This window comes from Varroa destructor, unplaced genomic scaffold, assembly GCF_002443255.2.
Source record: "Varroa destructor unplaced genomic scaffold, Vdes_3.0 BEIS01000007.1, whole genome shotgun sequence".
Lineage (NCBI taxonomy): Eukaryota > Metazoa > Arthropoda > Arachnida > Mesostigmata > Varroidae > Varroa > Varroa destructor.
This window is the reverse complement of record NW_019211460.1, coordinates 35,254,267-35,275,368: the sequence shown is the minus strand read 5'-3', so window position 1 is coordinate 35,275,368 and position 21,102 is coordinate 35,254,267. Positions and strand designations below refer to the sequence as shown.

General features: G+C 40.9%; 1 long non-coding RNA gene across 1 annotated transcript; it reads left to right on the top strand.

The window, feature by feature from the left end:
* LOC147754641 (uncharacterized) lies at nucleotides 1-20,435 on the top strand. The gene is made up of 2 exons (XR_015317389.1): nucleotides 1-527; nucleotides 19,210-20,435. It is a non-coding gene; the product is annotated as an uncharacterized LOC147754641 (long non-coding RNA).
* Nucleotides 20,436-21,102: the final 667 nt, after the last annotated feature.

Here is a 21,102-nt window from a genome sequence, read left to right as displayed (position 1 = left end):
CACTGTCGGTGTTAGAGCACGTCGCCCTAGAGACCCTGGCTTTCAGTGAGAGCAAGCCGAGGTCAGCCACTCTACTCTTTCGCCGTCGATCTGTGACTCGCGGTACGTCATCCCTTCAACTGCTGTCTCGCCGTATGCATGGCTTGTGTATCGCTGTACTACCAGGTCGGCTGGTTGGCTAGCAGACAGAGACAGTGGGCGGCAATGCGTGTGCACGGAAAGAACAGGTCTCCGACGAACGACCCATAGAGCTTTTCGATTGAGGAGTCGTTGCCGTCGCCGCCACCGCTATTCGGTTGTTCTGCCGTACAACCAGTCACGCGTGTATCCACAACAATTTCTGCCGGCCAACGGTCGAGACAGTATGGCGCGCTGGCAATACGTTTGAAGACGCTAAACAACTAGCCAAGCGGATAGAGAAACCCCACAGAACATCGAAACTTGTGATCAGAGGCCACTAGCTGGAGGTGTGTACATAGCAGATGATAGGCGAATCGAGCGAACAGTACATGTCGTCCAATAAACAGGTAAATAACAAGTGCAATTCTGGAAATAACCTGCTTATGCTACTCTAGTCTTGCGCGTCATTATAAGCTTCGATCGATGATTGATGATGTTCGTCTCGTGCTGATATCTATTCTATTATGATATGAAATAGCTTAATACGGGCATGCATACATGTTGACGGGCGGTGTCAACCAGGAGCAGTCCTTCCCTGCTGCACTGCGAACCCATGTAGGGTGCGCAACTAAAAATTTCTATTCATTAAATGAATCGCAAGCAGCTTTGGCCTACATTAACCACACATGCTTGAAAAGAAGCCCCTAGCCAGCTCCCTTCTGCTCTGCTGAAAATAGCGTAACGGTAAAATGACAGAACGCATTTACATACAATTTGACCTTGCCCTCCCTTGCAGGCGTCAGCGATTGCTATGTACTATGACAACGTACACAGCAATATGTAATTTTTTTTGAATCAGCCGATCGTCGATTTGCCCCCGCAGGGTCCTTTTTTACTTTCAGCATAACGACTAGCAATCATCGCCACAGAAGCAGAGAGTGCTGTACCCTGGTGGGTCAGCGCAAGCTAGATGCCTATGTACGGAACTAACGTAATACAGTTTAAATTGAAGGTCGAGAAAGTATTTATAAATCAGGCGACCACGCTGCTTCAATTATCGTCAATGTCAACATTGTTCTTCAGAGTCTGTTACTTCAAAAGAAATACGCTTGAAGTTTTTCATGCTTCATTTGTGTGAATATGTTTATTGCAGAATCCAAGGAAATCCGAATTATGATGAATCAAAAAAAGAGAGTCGCAAGGGAAAATAAATGCATGTACTTCGTGTAAATCTAAGGCAGACGCTCATCGCCTTCAATTCCATCTCCATCGAACATCCTATGTATTAGTATTCAATATCTTATACAATCCCAATATACGTTCTACACAGTCAAGTGATGTCGTTACGTATATACATCGAGTTGTACTGTATAATAAAGATGTATTACCAACCGTCATGAAGCAGACGTGAAGTGGCTTTGCCATAGGAGAGATACACAGTTATAGAAACTTGGAGATCTTACATAATAATATACCTGCTACGCCGACTCCAGCAATATATCTTTTACGCAATTGATCGATATATGACCTTCTATCAAGTGTTACCTAGTTCACTTATCTTTAGTAGTTCAATTAGAGAAGGATCTACATAAAGTCTGCAATTATTCATCCTATTGTGCACGTTAACATATACAGTACCGGTACGAGTATCTCGTTTAACAATCTTGTTATGATTCATTATTGTTTAATTGCAACTTTTACTGGCGTCGACTTTAGCTTCAACGCATCTTCACGAGAAACACTCCTTCACAGACAGAAGCTTCGACGGACCCCCCGTCGTCTAGCTCATCTGTCTGTCATTAGGGTATACTTTTGCATCACGATAACCAAGTGCAGATGCTTCGTGCAGTTAGAACTAGAATTGGCCATTTTCATCAAAGTACCCCAAGACGCGTGGTAAAACAGACACCAGTGACATTATGCCGTTGTGTTACAAACTGACCAAATTGAGATAGATTGTATGTACGCCAATTTTTTTTTCATCGATAACAAGTTACCTGATAACTACAAGTTTGTGTATTAGATAGGCTTATTAACGAATACGTTAGAAAATGTCTACGCTTTTTATTGCTACCTTAACTGATTTACTTGCACACAGCAGCTGTGATCAGAAGCGGTCCACTTAAGCCAAGTATTGGATAATCCGGGCAGAAATAGGTATGAGTAGACGACTATTGAATTTCCGCTCACGCTCTGTTTAGCATTTACGTGGAAACCCTGTCCTCTCGCACCCCATTGCAGTAGCTGGCCAGTTTATGAAGCCAAAGGAAAACACGATCTACTTTTATTGGCCTTTATGAAATGCGCATGTATATTAAAAGGACACAAGGGTCAAATAGTTCACAGACACAATAATTGAGTTCCGTTTTTACCTCAGGCTAGAAAAATCTCGATATTTCTATTTATCTGCATTTTTAAATGTATTGTAATAAATGTATTCACATATACCTTTTGTAAAAGTTACGTCAGCTGTAAGCGTCAATTGATTTCTATAGGAAGCTACACTGAACGGAAACAGCACGGAGCGTAAAACCTAAAATATCTAGATAAATGTGTACTTTTACTGCTTATTCAACATTTCCTTTTAGATGTTCTTTTAGAATAACGAACTTTCAATTGTGTCAACGATTAGTTAGTTGATATTTCAACGACCCTTACACGATTATAGAATGGTCTTCTTACAACTCGCCGCGAATTTTACTCTATTTGAAGGCATACATCTCACTACTGACGTTATACGTGTGTCGTCTCTACTAACGTAACTCCGTCAAGTTATGCCACTTGCTAAATTGGCTGGTATCATGTAAATTTATCGACTTGCCGCTCGTTCGATTGGAGTAACTCAACACATCAATAGTCAATATAGATACAATCTTCACCAAAACTCTATTATAAAATAGACGATTCTTTTCCCCTATACAACAAAAATAAATTTCCCTGTGCTTTATAAATACTGGTCCGTGTTCCTGCTGCGCTATTTTGATAGGTTATAAAGTTTCCACGTGATGCCTTGCTATTAAATCTCAATTGCGCATCACTATTGTATCTTACATTGTCGCGTAATGCCCTGATACCGTAACCTTTGAAAGTTGATGCTGTTAGTTACATAGTATTTTTACTGAGGCTTATGCCCTTTATCGTGGAGGTCTCGCTAATAAGTTTCTTTCTCGTACGAGAAAACTAAGTTCTGTTTATAGCGAGCAAGTTTAAGGACTATTCCCGGTTATACTTGTGATGTAGAGTCAGGTAATATGCAATTTTGAGCAGATTGCCTCCAGTCAGCCTGGGATCTCCTACGTCCTCTGGTACACTATGTTCGACAAGTATCCATAGAAATCAAAAGCAGTAAATTTACACTCGTTATGTTCGAACGTTTGCAGATCGGGTATAGTATACCTCTGTTCTTCCTCGTATTCGTTTCCGACACGTGACTACTCTGCCACGTGATAGCAGAGGACTGTGAAATAAGGGGGTGGGGGGAACAAGGGCAACGTCGCCTGTACGCTGTGCAGGCTATCAATCCGCAGGTCTGTCTCACCTACGATATGGTATGGCATCATTTACGAAAAACGCAGTTTTGAGAGTGATACGTTCAGCACTAGCTGTGTGGCCCCAGGCCTATTGTTACAAATAAATAAAAAAAAAAGTCAAGAAAAAGTAAGACAACTGCATCGCTAGAATGCCAACCCGCAACGAACGTACATGCAAGATTACCATCGCGATGATTGTGTCTTCATCTAAATAGACTGACTCAAAGTCGCCGTCTACCCATTGGAGCGCCTGTATTTTCGATTTGTGGCTAAGAAGGATTTTGCTGATGTCCTACGTGGGCCATCTCAGGGTGCCAATTGTCCGATGCCGTTCGTTTTCTGCCACAATATAATAACTATTTATTTTGCAGCAGGATTCTCAGGGTGACTCAAGTTCTTGTGTGATATCATCTCTGGCCTGGCGATTCACACGAAGAAATGTAGCTCGTGCTCAAAATAGATACGAAACAAAATCAATGAGTGCCAGGTAATACCTTGGTTCGCATTTTATCTTTAAATAATTAACCAGCCCTGTCCCAATGCAGCGTGCGCTAAATGACGTCAAGCGAATACTTATACACGCGTCTGTCTACGGTATCTTCATAGTACGCTCGTTTAAGCAGAGCAAGTGACGCAACCTGTCTGTCTGTCTATGCATGACACGGGGATGCAACAGTGGCCAGCATGTTGGGGTTACGAACTACCCCCGGAGTGGATAATCGTACATATTCAAACGGACGATGAGCTCGGGCGAACAACAATAATGATATATCGCCTGTTGCTGTTGTTGCTCTTCCTACTAGCTAAGAGAAACTACAAACAACTGTTGCCGAACAGTGTTACGTTGACCCACAGAGAATACGTTAAGCCTCTCCGGACGCCCACTACCTAGCCGTTTCCTTGTCTCTACTTATGGTTACTCGTAGCGCACGGACCGGTGAGAGAACCAAAAATGTTATTGATGCTGTTGATAGTGATATGGTTCTGACGACCGTTCATTCACTTGTGCCGTACCGCCATCATCATCGATATATGACTGTGTACGCATATACCTGCCGCCCCTCGGCTTTACTGTAGCAGTCATCGCGTCCACAGCAACCTAAGGCGGCCCTTGTTAAGTGATCTTGTGTCATCAATGTCCTTTTTAGGCTGTTGTTGATCTTGTGCGTGTAACGTAGCCTAACGTTCATGAGAGCTGCGTAGTATTTTATCTTTATAACACTAATGCACGAAAACGAGAAGAACAAGGTACGTCGTTCTCCATAATAGCAGTGTCGGTAAAAACAGTCTAAACAGTACTAGTGTCTTCCTATATATTGTGCCAGATCACACTATAAGGTTCGTTCTCTATGTACTATGGTAATAGTTGCGGAGGTTACCTTTGCAAGACATTGTGAAAAATTTAAAAACAAAAACTTCCGAGACTGCTGCTTGTCACAATAACCACTAGCTAACAAGGCGTCTCTTCCCAAACCATCATTCCAATTTCTGAGGAGATATCGGCATATTCACTCGTGACTATTTTGAGAACGTAATTTTTTTCCCCTGGACCAAAACTTTTATCGGAATACCTTCTAAGATTCGCCGCCATTTTGCTTATTTACAAAATATTGCTTTTACAAAATTCCCATTCAGTTACAACTCTGCTTAGCACAACCTAACAGTTTATCTCAAGACGCATTTCCCTTTTCCTGTTTTGTTCTTCGTTACGCCACGATGTGCTCACGTATGTGACCGTGCAACGGAGCACGATCGAACGTGCTTTTCAATGCACGGCGTGATTGCGCCTACATTGATTTTCTGATATAATGATCTTTTCCGTCGACCATTCGATGCGCAGGACGCTTCCCCAGTCTACTAATTACTTTATTTCAACGTATTTGTATACTGACGAAGCGAAACATTAATCAGTCGTAAAAATACATTTTTCTGTAGTCAAAGTAGCAACATCTGATCCTTTTCGCCTTAGTGGCATTGCATCTTCGAAAAAGGACTGTGGACACTTCAAATTATTCCAATGAGGAAAATATTGTAATAGGCACGTTCTAGCATAGATCTTAGTCAATGAGGCCCGTAGAATGGCCATCGGTGTACCTGCTGAATTGCTACGACATAACATAGGAAGAGGGATGCACAATGGGGTGCTGCTGTTCTGTACATTTAGACAATCCACTCTTTACTGCAGTAATTTACATATTTCTTGTTACATTGACGAGTGTGAAATGAAGGCTCTCAAGCCTAAGTAATGCCTCTTCCGTCATAGTCAAAACCTTAGTGATTATCATTGTCAGGACCGCCATCATGATCTGCGGCGGCTACAAGAGTTTCAGGTGGGGATTTTTGGGATCGGCAAGTGACTTATTAAATGGTCTATGCTTTTCTTATGTGACGTCGCAGGTGACCCTGCACATCTCGTATCTCGGTCTGTCAAGATTAGCTATCTCTTGCTGTTGACTTCGAGCTTACTGCTACTTCAGAACCATCTTTTTGCGGCAACTTTGCCATAGTTCGGTTAAGATTTCGCGGAGTAGGCGTCGCCACTGTGTATACGCCATTGGCTTATCGCACACAAAACACTGTGAGTACACGAATCTGCAGGTTCTCTGCGAGTAAAGGGTAAAAATAGAAACACGTTCAAGCTGGGTCACGAAAGGAGTAGTGAAAAGATGAGAAATGATACGCTAGCCAGGCTGTGAGTGGTAATGATGCTAGCTTTACGAGTATCACTTGTATATTATGTCTACTAACGAAATACTACTGATAATGAAGCTTCAATAAAAATGAAGTATACGTAACTGAACTGCCCCAATCGCATCCACAGCAATACCGGCAAACGGATTTGCCCTTGCAGCTGCATCTGGCGGTGGGTCATTGTGTTAGCGCGCGCGTGTGTGTGTGTGTCCTTGTCTGGTAACTTCATTCTAACCCCCAGAACAGGCCTAATCAATGCCTCTAGCCGCTAGGCCCTCATCCGTTACATCAGATGGATGTACTAGAGATGTAATATATTATTAACTCGAAATCTATTGCGGCTCACAATCATATGTACAATATGCCTTTTGAAAGTTGCCCGCAGGAAGAACTTAGTTGTGATAATGCCAATAATTCTGCTTATCTATGCATGAAGCTTGTTATTGATAGCCTGTAGCGTTCAATTAAAAACCGGAGCACAAATAACTTAGAAGAAAGTTTCATACATGTTATATATATAACGATAATATATATATCGTTTGTTCCAAAGAGCCATTAAAATGAAAGCAAATCTTTTATATATCTGAAAAAAATATCATCGTAGTGAATATGCGCTATTCTGATCAGTGATCTTGTGCCATTTTTAAGCACACCAGAACTCCATCACTGTAAAATTACTTGGGCCTAGAATTGTGACAAGTAGTTTTTACTTTCTTTTATTAAAATATATGAAGAGAGTTCTACAGAGATCGAAAGAGATATGGTCTGATAGCGCAAGGTCGAGCTACACGTCGTATGGCGTATTAAAATTTCCCATTAGAACTTTTATAATTTTTACTTGCTAGCTAAAGGTACCTCTGGTCCGGCATTGTCACGGTGTGGGACGATACTTTTTCCTCTTCGTTAGTCCCGGTCGATTTTTCTCGACGGCAGGTTCTAATCTTATTAGTTGTCAGTTGTAGAGATCTTAATGAATTGATTTGCCAATGGATGGTAGCTCATAACGCATGAGTCTTTCCCGGTTCTCCAAAACACATAGCGTCACCCGCCTTAACGCCAGTCTGGGCTTTCCCACAGATTGTAGGGCATAGTGTTTTACTCAATCATCGTCAATCGCTTTAGAGACGGCTTAATTGTCTCGCGTATCTGTAGAATTCCACAGATATAGTTACGGCTTAGTAAACTGTGTAACAAACAAACGTCGGATTTTTCGTTGTACTGAATTTATTTCTATTAGCGGCGACTTTTAGTTCCTCAGCTACGTCCTGGCTATTGACGCAGCGACAATGAGTCATTACAAAAACTATCTTTTTTACATCGAATTTTGCGAACGAAGACAACAGGATATATTTAAGCTGTTTCTTCGGGTATCTTGGCAGCATTTGTGTTTTTATCGGTGCAGAATTGTAAGCTATTGCGATCTTTCGCAGAAATTTATCGTAATGGATAATCTGACATTTAGGATCTTGATGGAAAGTAGATTTTTACAACTGAGATAGGATAAATGAACGCTTCATTTGCAGACATAGCATTAGGCTAAATGTTATATGTCCTATTATTTATTGCTAATTTTATTCAAATGTATTGAAAGGCGTTAGCTGGGTGAGAGTTGATTGAATGTAAGAGTCCGATGTTACCAAAAATGGATGACATGGGCAAACTTTTAGATCCAATTGCAACTATTTTACCAAGTTGCTGAGTGACCTGATCGGTTGCGCTCTTCAGTAAATCGAGTGCTTAACCGAGAAAATCAGAAGTTGACAGAGAACTTCAAACGTGCGAAGTCTAGATAACTCAAGGTGTAACGAATAAGTAAGTCCAAATGCCTTTCATCAGGCACTTGAACTCATTACGTAATTCAGGTCTTCTTCTTACTGAAGAATTTTTTTCGCGTTCTACAACTAATTATTAGAATCGACTCATTATAACATTCGCGATTGTCGAGTGCCAGAATACATAGGCACATGTTAACTAGACAATGGGTCAGGTGTGCTTGATCTACTGAGAATCATATAAGTAAGCGTCCGGCAGCAGGCCCAACCCAAATTTGCTAGGTGATAATAGTTACATCTTTGCTACTTTTCATATAAGCTACAATAGGCGACGGAATGCCTTGGGGCAAAGGGCCGCACGAGAGACACCTTGGTAAATGTTCGTACAATAAACGGGTTCACCTACTCGGAACTCGTAGCACGTAATTTTCGATCAAAGTGCGCTTGATGATGAAGGATTATAGAAAGTTTATTTATCAGATTTTTTTTGCTGTCGTACCAGATATTTAAGGCGACGCACAAGGCGACCTTATAAGAAAAGCGATTGGCGTCACACCTTGAACTCAACTTCGTGCTAACTTCTCTGAAATAACTTTCGGACGTCACATACTTATTTTATAGGAAATGCAGTAGCCCTTTTTTATGCTAATATACTGAGGACTAAGTCCAGGCTGACTTCATAGATTTATACGAAAATTTAACGGAACAAAGAGGTCCACCTGGACGACTAAGCTTCTAGCTGAAAATAATCACAGACGACCGATCCAGGCCTTGGGGCCCAACATCCTATAGAAATCAAAGATGCTCTTGGTTACCAATTATTCAGTAAAAGTCCGAAGTAGTTTTGCAACGACAGCGATTTCCACCGAGGTTCGAATGCTGTTACGTACTTTGTGCCTTCAACATAAAGATGTGTTTTCGGCATATTGGAAATTAGCTGGTATAGTACAATCCTAACAATGTACGTTGTACCGTCTGACTAAATGAACCCTGTCTATGAAATGATTGCTATTTCACTAGTAGTTTTTCAAGCAGATGTCGCGCGGCCTTTAGGTCGGCAGTGACAAACAAACAGCTCTTATGCGGCCTGTCTGTGGAGTACCTGCGTGTATGAACACCAACGAATAGAGTAGCGATGTTTTTTTCAAATATTAAAATTGAGTATTTGAGTCAGCCCTTTCCTAGTAAAGTGTTTCGGTTATTAATGATGCCATTGCCATTTATGCAGTTGTGCTACCTTCCCAACGATAAATTAGCAGTCCAAGAAGGACAACAAATGCGCGCGGATACCCTTGCGTATCTTGTCACGATCTGAAGTGCGAATTTAACAGACAAAACTTAAGCATATTCAGTGTATCACCACGCTGAAGATGTACGTACGTACCATCTTTATTAGACAGTCAATGGTCTGCGAACGCTGAGGCTGGTCTGTTTGATCATATAGATTAGAGATGGCCCTTCAGACAATCGGACACACTTGATCAATGACCTAAGGAAACCTATTATAAGAATATTTTTTTGTTTACTACGAGCTAAAGCATCAAGTTACGCCAAAGCATACACGATAGCTTACGTACCATTTCTATAATTTAAACAACTGCTCGGTTGTCCATTATGAAAATGATCTTTTCGATTTGATTCAGCCGCCGGTAGATACATGTTGAAATGATATTCAATCAAAACATGAATCTTAGTTTTCTGTACAGGGCCAGCAATGTCTTGCATGCAGCTACATGAAATTATCTCACTTAAGGACAGACATTCATTGAATTAACACCCTCATAGTCATTTCAATCGAGTCGAGGACATGCGTGTACGACAAAGCCTACGACTGCTGCGACCTAAACGCCAATATGTGAGCAAAGACATATATACTCGCTGCCGAAATATATGCCGCTGTTATACTTGCAAGTTTAAACCTTTAATAAGTGATCCATTACTACGAGGTTCAGGACGATATCATGCGCGTGAGGGTACGTATTAGTATATGTCCTTTATGGAGTAATGCATGGGAAAGGTAGCAAAGGCTGGGTCAGAGTTCTTTTGTAGATACATTCCGCTGTCGCTGCTTCAGCCAGCATCTCCGCAATTAACGTCTGCCTGCCCTCGTATTTACGTGTTTTTAACCAGCCTAGCGACAATCCCTCCCTATCATACGCTGTCACACTCCGCCGTCCAAGCTGGGTTCTGCTTTTTTGCTTGGCTTTCATCGGTCGTTTAGTCACTCAATCGCTAGAGAACCGCTTGCCTGTTCTGCATAATGGAGGTTTGAAGTATACCTCCACTCCACAAACCTAGCTTTTCCATTCGTTCTGTTTCTGCTTCTGTTTCACCATTCGACAGCCGCTAACACAACTACGGTGGTCGTAGCAACTTCACGATCGTAACCGCTACAATAGTTGAACCAGAGTACCATGCTCTTCAGCAGAACTTCAGCGCAGGGTATGCTTTCAAAAAAAGTATTTTACCTCCGTTGTTCACTCAAGGTCGAATTATTTCGAGTAAAACTTTACAATCATAATATAATTATCTTTGGTAAGATAAAGATATGAAAAAGAAAAAAAATATAGATGGGTACACTTGCATCTGCCTATGCGGTAGTACCTATTTCTATTCAAATTTGTACGAGAGTATCTATTAAAATTTACAGATTTATATCTAAAAGATTTGTATTGATCGTGCAAATATTCTACTTTCAAAGTTTGTACAGAGCATCAATGAGATGCCGCAGTAATTTTCTTTTCATTCTTTGAAACTCCTTTGTTTTTGTGCTAGATTTTAAGACTGCAAGACCTAGTTGTTTATAAAATGTCTAGTTGAAAATTAAGTTTAGTATCAAAGCTACTCCTTTCGCAATTTTTTACAGAAATTTTGCCGTAAAAATATTAACAAAAGGTAATGTAAACGAGCTCTTCTTGAGTCGGTAATATAACTTTAAACTATGGCTGTATTCATTAAATACTAGTAAGTAATGCCCGAGAAATCCACCAAAGAGACTGTCCGCAAGCAAAAAACTAATAAATAATTTTTTTTTGTGGACTACTGTTATGATACTCTTGAGCATGCATCCTTTTGGAGCGGAAGAAAATATCACTCATTACTCGAACTACGTTATACTATAGCCCCTATTAAGAAGATAAGATCTCGAACAATTTACATAATATATTCGTTATTGCGGTGTATTTGTTTTTTAGCAGCATTTTTAAGTAGCCGAGCCTTTATTGGCCAAACATTTACTTTTTGCTAAATGATGAACGCGGTTTAAGAAAGATCGATTTTCTGGCATGTTGCCATCATGGTAATGATCCTTGACATGTATTAAATATTTTTAGGACAACACAACCTGAGAACAAGGGGCCTTACTTATTTGGCAGACGACAGGAACACTTACTTAGCGAACGTGTCCTGTAAAACCCAATATCGAAATGTCAAAAGAAACCGGTAATGATACCACAGGAGTACGCTCCCTATAGAGTGTAAATATATCAGCAAAGGACTTGATGGGACTCTTGCTGCGTTAAACAAACTACAATATAATTTCTGTATGTACACATTGTGCTTGAAGTAATACTGTAGTAGTTCAAAGTGACACCTCAAGAAAAGCCACGGGGTAAAAGGGTGGAGGCATGCTCCCTTCAGCTATCCCATACTAGATCCCATTATTATATATTAATTATTATCTATTTATTGCCTAAAGAAAATTACCTTAGAAAAATAGCGGTTCGTCACGGACGCCAAACCTTGCAATAGTTCGCTTTTTTGTGCCTTTTCTCACAATAGCACAAGTCCATGATTCTAGCCTGCACTGCAACCGGCTACCTTAGCCTAGTGCATTTAGCAATTTTTTACCCTAGGAACTATTACTGGTTGTGACAGTCAGGAACGTAGGACGACTACTACTCACAACAGTGCCATATGTTATGCCTTTTACGTTCGATGACGTACTGCTGTTACCGTATTGGTAGCGCAGCAGATGAATGCAGAAACTAAAAACTACGCGAACAGAGATCGAAGGAGTCAGTGAAAGCAATCTCTTTTTTTTTGCTCTAGTTTTATGACAGAAGGACTGAACACTGAGCTAACAGCAGACTGCAAAGTTGCCGGATTACAGATGGCGGACGTTTATTCGTTGGGCCGAAGGCCCGACGCGACAATAATGGTGGCGGCGGCGACTACGGCGTCGTTATTGGCGTCGTTTCTCATCATTACTTTCTAACTCCCACACCCCGCTCCAAATAACCGACCTCCGATTCCTTTTCCAGCTCGACGCGGGGTGTTCACTTCTGACCCTGTTTTTTCCTGAATAACCGCGACCGCCTGTCAATGACGAGCGACGTTTGTGTTAAGATAGGTGACTCTCTACCTGCCTTCCCCTTTTGACTCGCTGCTTCTTCGATCGTCGACTACTGTTAGCGATTTTACTATATGCACTCCCTCCTAGCCCCCATATACTAATCCAAAAAGCTTGATCTATCTCTCGCTTTTTCTCTCCCTTTTTCTTTCTCCGTTTAGCTTGAAAAACTTCCCGTTGCTCAGTAATACCAGCTATTCAAAGCCGACCTAGCCACCGGCCGACCCACTGGCCGTTGATGGCTACAGTTTACGGATTCTGCAGTCACAGCTAGCACCGTTGCTGCTACTGCTATGACTAACCATATTAGTTCAACGAGAGTTCTTCTGACTTCAAAAACTCTAACTTTCAGTGGCAGTAGTGCGATGTTAATGTCCTGAAGGCATATGGCCAACTCACCTAGGGTGGGCGGAATGTGACCGTAATAGGGCCAGAGGTTCAAATCTGACGTGATATTGACGCTGCTGCGGTTTGAACAAACCAACTAATGAAAAAAAACGAAGACGAGCCTGAAAGGCTACCGACGCAGATTAGAAACCACGAAGACCAGATAAAAATCGGAGAAACGCAAGTCATATATATATATATTGGAAACGCAAAGCCCATTATAAAGTCAACGAGGAACTAAGGACCAACGAAATACTCTGAGGCATATGTTAATGTAACTTTCTCAATCTTAGGTTCTGGTCTTTCCTTCTTCTCTTAACAAAGCTTTTAGTTACCTGTCACGACAGCTGAGACGTAAACAGTATATATTTGTATTAAAACGCAATTTAAAAAGCATTTGCGTGACCTGTTTCCTTCGCGCATGTATCATTGTCTCAAATAACCATATAGGCATTCCTATAGGATAAACTCCATCACGCATAAAAAGCTTCCAAAACCATACTTCATACCTTGATACGAACTCAGAACTAAATTTGGTTAGTAGAGTTTCATACGTGTAGTGGACATGGAAATCGATGTTAGTATTTTAAGGATCTACAGCTATATAACTTTCTATGGTCATTTCGTTAACGGGGTATACGCATATTCCGCCTGGTAGAGCTGTGCCTTTACTTTTTCAGAAGATCTATCGAACATCTAAAATATGACATATTGCTACGTGTGCCTGAAGTTACTTTCGGAACATTAAGTTTAACTGAGTATCCTCCAGTAGACGCCGAAGATGGGCAATAGCGAGATATCTATAGCCTGGGCTCATTTCTACCATAAGAGCCAATTGTTTAAATAAAAAAAAAGCTAAGTTTTCGAAACACAGGATTCTTACTTCGCTCCAAAGATATATCTCTAAGCATGTTAATTTTTCTCTTGTTGTAGAAAAGGATGTGATTTTTGAAGACTGGTGGCTTTTGCTAGTGGACCTCTTTATCATATCTAGTGCATTATATATTATGGTAATACATTACAAATGTGTTGACTAAGTATGGTAGATTATAGTTACATATACCATACCATTATATGTCATGGTTTATAGGGAGCAACGTGGTCTGAATGGCTCATTCGCATCTCTTTGAGTGCGCTATCATGACGACAATTAATATGCGGTCATTGCTAATTCAAATTTTAGCACTGGTAAATGATGATTATAGCAGATCGTAACTATGCAGTTTCATAAATCTGTTGGAGAAAAACCCAGTCAAATCCTGCAAGACCCACAAACTTGATGGCTAACAACCGGTGGAAGAACCATGGCGTGTAGCACTTCACACGAAGGCTAAAGCTTAGGAATGTATGTTTGTCCTCTGCGGGTTCCGGCGGAGGGCTAAAGCAGGCCCATTAAGGCTCTAGTTTCTCTCCTGGATGATCCCCGTAAGGATATTTTTTTTTGGATCCGGGAAAGTTCAACATAGAGCAAGCGGAGGCCGGCAGTCCGCTACGGGTTGAAAGAAACATAATGAGGCAGCCCTGATGGTAGCTTTTCTCAACACCATACTAAGCACAATACAAATTTTCCATCGTGCCCTTCTTTTGGTTGTGCTCAGCCTAAATACTGACACTTTTTTAGCAGAGATGTATACATACTTTTAATTGTTCTGCCTAATTGAAAGAAAATAATAATATATTTTTCCCTAAACTGGTGTATGGGCTGTCATTTAGCATTATAGCTTTGTCTCCTCGTCAGTTCAATCAATCCTCCAACTGCAACAGCTGTACATAAGTAATAATATACATAACAGTTATACATAGCTATATATAACTACTGTCTAGTTTTCTGAACTAAACATAGCGATTATCATCTGTTCTAAAGTCTGTTTAGTCGCTTACGTGGCTCAGATCTAGCTGCCTATCTCCGATCATAGCAGACACTGATAGGTACTGGGTTGCCGTCAGCTGAAACGGAAACCTACCCAGAGATAGGATGAAAACAATTAGCACTGCTAGATGAACCGCGTTTCGAACATGAAATCGCGTTTTTTGCGCTTCGTACCAACACAATACGCGTTCGGTTATAGTTTTAGGTCTTCTAGGAAACGTTTTATTTGTTTATGGCGTACTGAGAGCAATTCAGATATTGTAAGCACCGTAAGTATTATAGGGCCTACCTCAAGATAATGTAAAAAAAGCGTGATCCTCTGAATATTATTTGACTAACCCCTGGTGATGCACATCTGTAGCTTTCTTTCGTTCTCAAAAGAAACAAGTCGACTGTTACATATCTTACCTACCGGAAATAATTCTAATAATATCCAAATTACGATATGTATAACAATGAACTACTGTATATAGATGGTAAATGGATTATTACATCGATTAAATTAAAGAGTTTTTTTCAGCTTGGATTTAGTGCGCTCTGTATAGAGCCAACCTTGGACCAAAGTGAAAGTGAATGGATAACGATGAACTGCCTATGGGGCGCTATTAATGTCATGAGTATAATGAGATCAGACTGGATTAACGACAGAGCCAGCTCTGAAGAAGCCCAAAAAGTTATATTTATCATCGACTTAAGGACCATTACGATTATAAGAATGCCTCAGAACTAAATTCATAATCAATCTAATCTCGTATAAGTCAGCCATTTTATTGCTGCACCACCCCCATAATCAGGCAGCGATGCTATAATAAGGCACCCCTTAACGTCTAGTTTCTTTAATTATTCGGACTTTCGAAAATGCGGCTTAATATCGAGCGTCTCCAACGTAGCAACCGCGTTTGCACCGTAAGAGCTCTATCAAACATATAAGTGCCACATCTACGTGGTTCGATTTTGTTGCTGTTGTTATTAGTGAGATATTCTCCAAGATCAATGAAGCCCGAAGACCAAATTTATGTCGGTTATTCCTCAATTTTCTTAAAAACAGGTCGTTCTTGGTTCTTCTCACGACAATATGTTTATCTTCGATGCAACGATACGTTAAACAGCTCAGATCTGAACCCCCTAATGTTAAGTTGCTTCTGCACTCGCTTACTGATTCTACCAGGAAGGCGCTTGTGCATTTGTAAGGGTCACGACCTTGTGGACAATTCAGATTTCAAAGTAACGGCGGTGAATGGTGGTTACGCTAGATAGACAAAACGACAAAAAGTGCTAAATGTTGACGAAAAAAAAAATATCTGCTTTCTGTTAGATAGAGTCTTTGCTGTGTTGCGGGATCTATATGGACTAGCATGTGTGTACATCTATATATATGCACGACCTGCATCCTCTATACACGCTACTCCGTATTCTCCGAATGGATGCATCTGATGAGTAAACTGGCAGTGTCCAATGTTATGTGACGTGACCGAAAGTTCGCATTGGATACGATAGTGCGCATCTGGCTACGTTGTTGATGGCTGCAAGTTAATAAAATAATTGAAGCAGAAGAAAGACATACAATAAAATAAAAACGAGACATGCGCTTGCCCGTACATAGCTAACACTAGTGAATTAGAAACCAAATGATGTAGATTGATGAAAGCTTTTCCCTTTGCTCTCTTTCTATACGTTCAGCGGGGTAGATCGTAGGTTTGGCGAGAAGCAGAAGATCCGCATGAGCATAAGTTTATTTCAGAAAGTTACCTCAGTCGTGACTGGATCCGCTTAGCCACTCGAGCGCAAAATACCCGGCGCTAAAAGACAACAACGAGAGAACGTGCATCGAATTATCCAGATGGGATCGTTCGTGCTCAACAAGCACTAGAAAACAGATTGCGGTAATTGCAAACGCCCCAAGCCCATTTTCAACCCCGTGCGATAGTAGAGTTTATCCCTAATATATTTTATAAAATGTCTGTCAGATCTCGTATTCAAAAGGTAGAACAGTTATACTTTAAAATGATTACAGGTTTGCGCATATGCATGTAGGTACTAACTATAAATGAGTGTCCGTTCCATGCAAATGTATTGCGAAACGCGTCTATTTGAAGGCGAACTATTAATTTACAGTATTGGCCTATTTGTGGAGCCTATTAAGGTTCTTGTGAAGTCGGCTACCAGCCAGTTCCCAGAAAAGAAACACCTTGCGGTAGTAAAATCAATTGATTTTTGCACATGCTTTATGACATATTGATTACTCGTTTTGTTTTATTATGATTTAGATACTGTCATTGCTAAAGCGTATAAACGAGCTTATATACCGAAATTCTAAGCATGTCGCTCAATCGTAGAGGACGAAGCTCTATGACCTTCTTTCTGTACGTGTACGAACGAAATTATTCTAGTATCTGCTCTTTATTTTAATACAATGAATCAATCAAGGCGACCGACTATATTCGTTAACAGTAATTCATTGTATTATATGCCTGGATGCGGACCTTTAAAAATAAATGACCCTTCGCCTTCGCACACCTCAAAGAAGGTTTCGTCCGAGTGATGAAGGCATTTTTACAATTTCCTTTATTAACCTCAATTAATCAAAACAACAGGCAACGTAAGAGATTTTCCCGCTTTTCCTCGACTTTTGTGTCACTTAAGAATAGTCCACTTAGCGCAGAAAGATTTCAAAAGTAATAGTCCATCTAGCCTTAAAGCTGGCATCCCGGCCATTGCAAACTAGGCCAATAGGTGTGAGGCGGTGATCTAGTTCAAACCCTAACCCATCACAACATTTACCCTGTCGTGTTCACTTGAAAATATTGCTTCTGGTCCTGGAATATTTAATACATTAGTAGTTGAAAGTAAGTTTAAATTAGGGCAGAGTTAATGTAACGGAGCGAATTGCGAGGTCTCTATGCATGGTTGTGAAGCGTACGAAGAAGGTTATTGAGTATATACGCTTGATTTTCATGTCACGCATTTTAAGCGAACTAGATTTAACTGTGGTGTAACTCAGCATCAGATATTTACCGGTAGCCTGGGCGTCATCTCAAATGAAGATGGTTTGACAAATGCCGGAACGCCTTAAAGCTCTTGAAATGTATTATATATAATAATAGCCCGATAAGGTGGACCGGGCTCTTATCGTAGAATTGAAACACTCCGTCGACGATTGATTTCATGTAAAATATTCACCGACTAACTAATATAGGTGTATACATGTAAGTATCCAAGCCCTTGCAGGCTCAATGATGGCTTTATCATAGCGTAGAAGGCAGTAGAGTACTGCATTAGACGCCTGCCGTTTCTTAAATTTGGCCTATTGGACTGGCTGCATGGGAAATATATCTACTCATTTACAGGGTGTATAAATTAAGAGTTTTTTTTTTTCAATAAGAGAAAAGGTTGAGCAGCACAGCTGTTCAGAAGATGCTCTTGTAAAACTCTATAAAATTAGGTTAGCAAGCGCTATCATTTTGCTTTAATTTCGCTTGTTTTTTTTATAAGTTATAATTAAGTCGATATAATTTTCATCAAAACAAGAGACCCCAGTTTGTGCTAATTCATTTTTACGATTCTTCACGTCAGCAGCATTGGCACCGCCTTTACCCAACTTGATTATGTTGTTGCGCCTTATCATGTGAGTCCGTCTCCGCTGTCGTCGTCCTATTAACACTGTAGTTTTCGAATGGTTCGCGAGCTATATTAGTACTTCACCATCACTCTACTCGCTAAAACCACTTCTACTACGAAAGGACAATAGCTGTGTCGTTGTTTTCCTGCTGGCTGACGTTGATTTTACGTCTGCTGGTGACGGCTTTGTTTTCCGTGTGCTCATCTCGTGTTTGCGTAGGTAAACTATCACAAACACTCTGATTACTTCGCCGTTCGCCCCCGCGCTTCCCTTCACAGAATCGTGTAGCATTGCTGCTTACTGTTGTTGTTGTCGTCGTATTCTTTTTTCGTACTTCCTCCGACCTGGCGCTTCCCCACACTCACTATCCATGCTGGTGTACTTCCATTCTGAACTTGTGTGTGTAACTGTCAAGCTCTATACTAGGCTAGCCTATAACAGTATAGAGGTACCAGCCTCCAATAGAGGAGCAACGCTATGTAAGCCATTAAGTTACTCTCCCCGAGTGACTTATCTTCTCCTTTACCACCCACTTCCTGCGTACTTTTTTCACGCGCGACCTCATCTTCATTGTCCCTATGCTCTGTTTTATCCATGCCTAATTCCTTCGCGTGGTTGCTACTGCTATTACTATCACTACCATCGTCACACGACCAGCAACACCATGAGGGTTTAATGCTATCCACATTTAATACTAACCTACAAGATCGTACAGCCTGACCTATTTCTGTGTCCTCAATTTCCTTGTTTTTCCATCGTTTACGATTTACTCAGTAGAGTTGGTTCTATTATTGTTGGCGCTGCCTGTCCCCTTGTCCCCTCTTGACTCAATTTTGTGTCTGTTTGATCCCTTTCTTTTTTCTCTAAAGTTTTTTTCTCAAAAAGCCTCAACCCACAGAGGCGGCGGTGGCGGTAGCGGCAACGGCAGCGGCAGCGAACCATCAACGAACATTACGTTTCCTAAAGGGCACTGACGAACGCAAATGCAACACAGCGAAGAGGCAGCGAAAATGAAGGGGCGGCTGACGTGTAGCAAAAAAAACGGGGCAACGACGCTGTATCTCTCGGCGTTTTCAGGACCACGTCCGCTGTCCATATGGCCATCCTTGCAAAGGAATCCCGATGCCTTTCAATGAAGCCCTCCTGTCTCGGACTTACAACATGCATCTAGACTTCTACAGCCAGCACTGGTAACAGGCTTGTAGGAGTATTAGTTGTAGCGGCAAGTAATGGGGTAGCAAGAGAGGAGACGCCCCTGCGTACCACAGCCATAGCGGTGCCATCATCGTCATCACCATAATGGCAGCAACAACAATAATAACAGTTACATAATCCTACTAGCACAACAATAACTATGTCAGCCGTTTTGTGGATTGCGCACATTGCGCGAATTGAAAGGAAAAAGTCTATTGGCATCTAGGAGAAGACTGTACTCTAATCTTTACGGTACCTTCAAGAAAGGCGACAGTATGTAGAGTAGCGTTATGAATAGGGGAATCTAGCTATTCATTCGGAGCACAAATAATAATTTCGTAAAAAAAATAGAATCCAGCTCGTAGGTTTGTCTGCTCGGAAAAGTCTAACCAATTTACATGGTTACCACATCATCATAGATATTTAATTATCCGAAGCGATGTCGCCGTTTAAATCGGTGTAGGCCTTTTTTCTATATTGGTTTTTTTTTTGTAGATTGTCATTATCTCAAGAGGGGAACGCACATTTGATACGGCTCCTATTGTTAGTTTGTACTTGTATATGGCTCTCCAAGCATATTCTTGATATTTCAACAACTTCATTGTTTTATGTATGAGTCTAAGGTCCTGGAGAACCTGCTGCCATGTATATATTTTAGAAACTGATCGTCGCGCGTTTTCTACCCATAAGCGATACATAAAGCCAGTCTCTCTCTCTATCTCTCTCTCTCTCTGTCCGGTGCAAAGTAGCGCTTCAAGTTACCAGTAATTTGTCAAAGAAGGGTAAATTATTTCTTGTCCCCTTTGTGACAAGGTCAAATGTTCAAATTATTATTTTTATTTAATTTAACAATTTAAATATCTAAAGGTAAATACACCTTAAAAAAACTTAACCACCTCAACGCCCTGCATATTATTTGCTATTTCGATCTAGCGCTTTTAGCAGGTATTATTGTAAGCCGCCTCTAAGACCATTTGATCGCAGACGAAGATTGGGCTTCTGGGTATGGTTCAACATGCTCACGACCCATGCGCTGCATTATCATCAAATACTGAGGCAGGAGCAAGGGTTATGAGTAGTTAATCGATATTGCGTTTTCGTGCGACCCGCCGAAACAATTCGGGTTGTATTTGTTGAAAGACTTCGATCTGTTCATGGGGCCACCAGATCTCACAGCAGTCCTGGTATAATTAACTTTTTACAAAAATAAATATAGGATTCAAGTTCCTTGAACTTTAAGTGAAAATATTATTCCAAATTAACGTTTCACATGATCGCTTACGTAGTAAAGGTGTTTAAACTTAAATCGGGTGCTATGGTGATACGATTAACTTTTATAGCTTCAACTAGGGGGATGATGTCTCCAACTAGGATATATCTCAAGTAGAAGATAGCACATTTAAGACCAGACGGCTTTTTCTTTCGTTTACGCCATCGAGATACTTTTTCTATCGCCGTTCGTATCGTAAGTCCTTCTTCCGGTATGTGAGAAGAACCGTATATTTGAGATCATTCCTATTGTGTAGGAAAAGGAACTACATATCCTACATATCTATGACTAAGAAGAC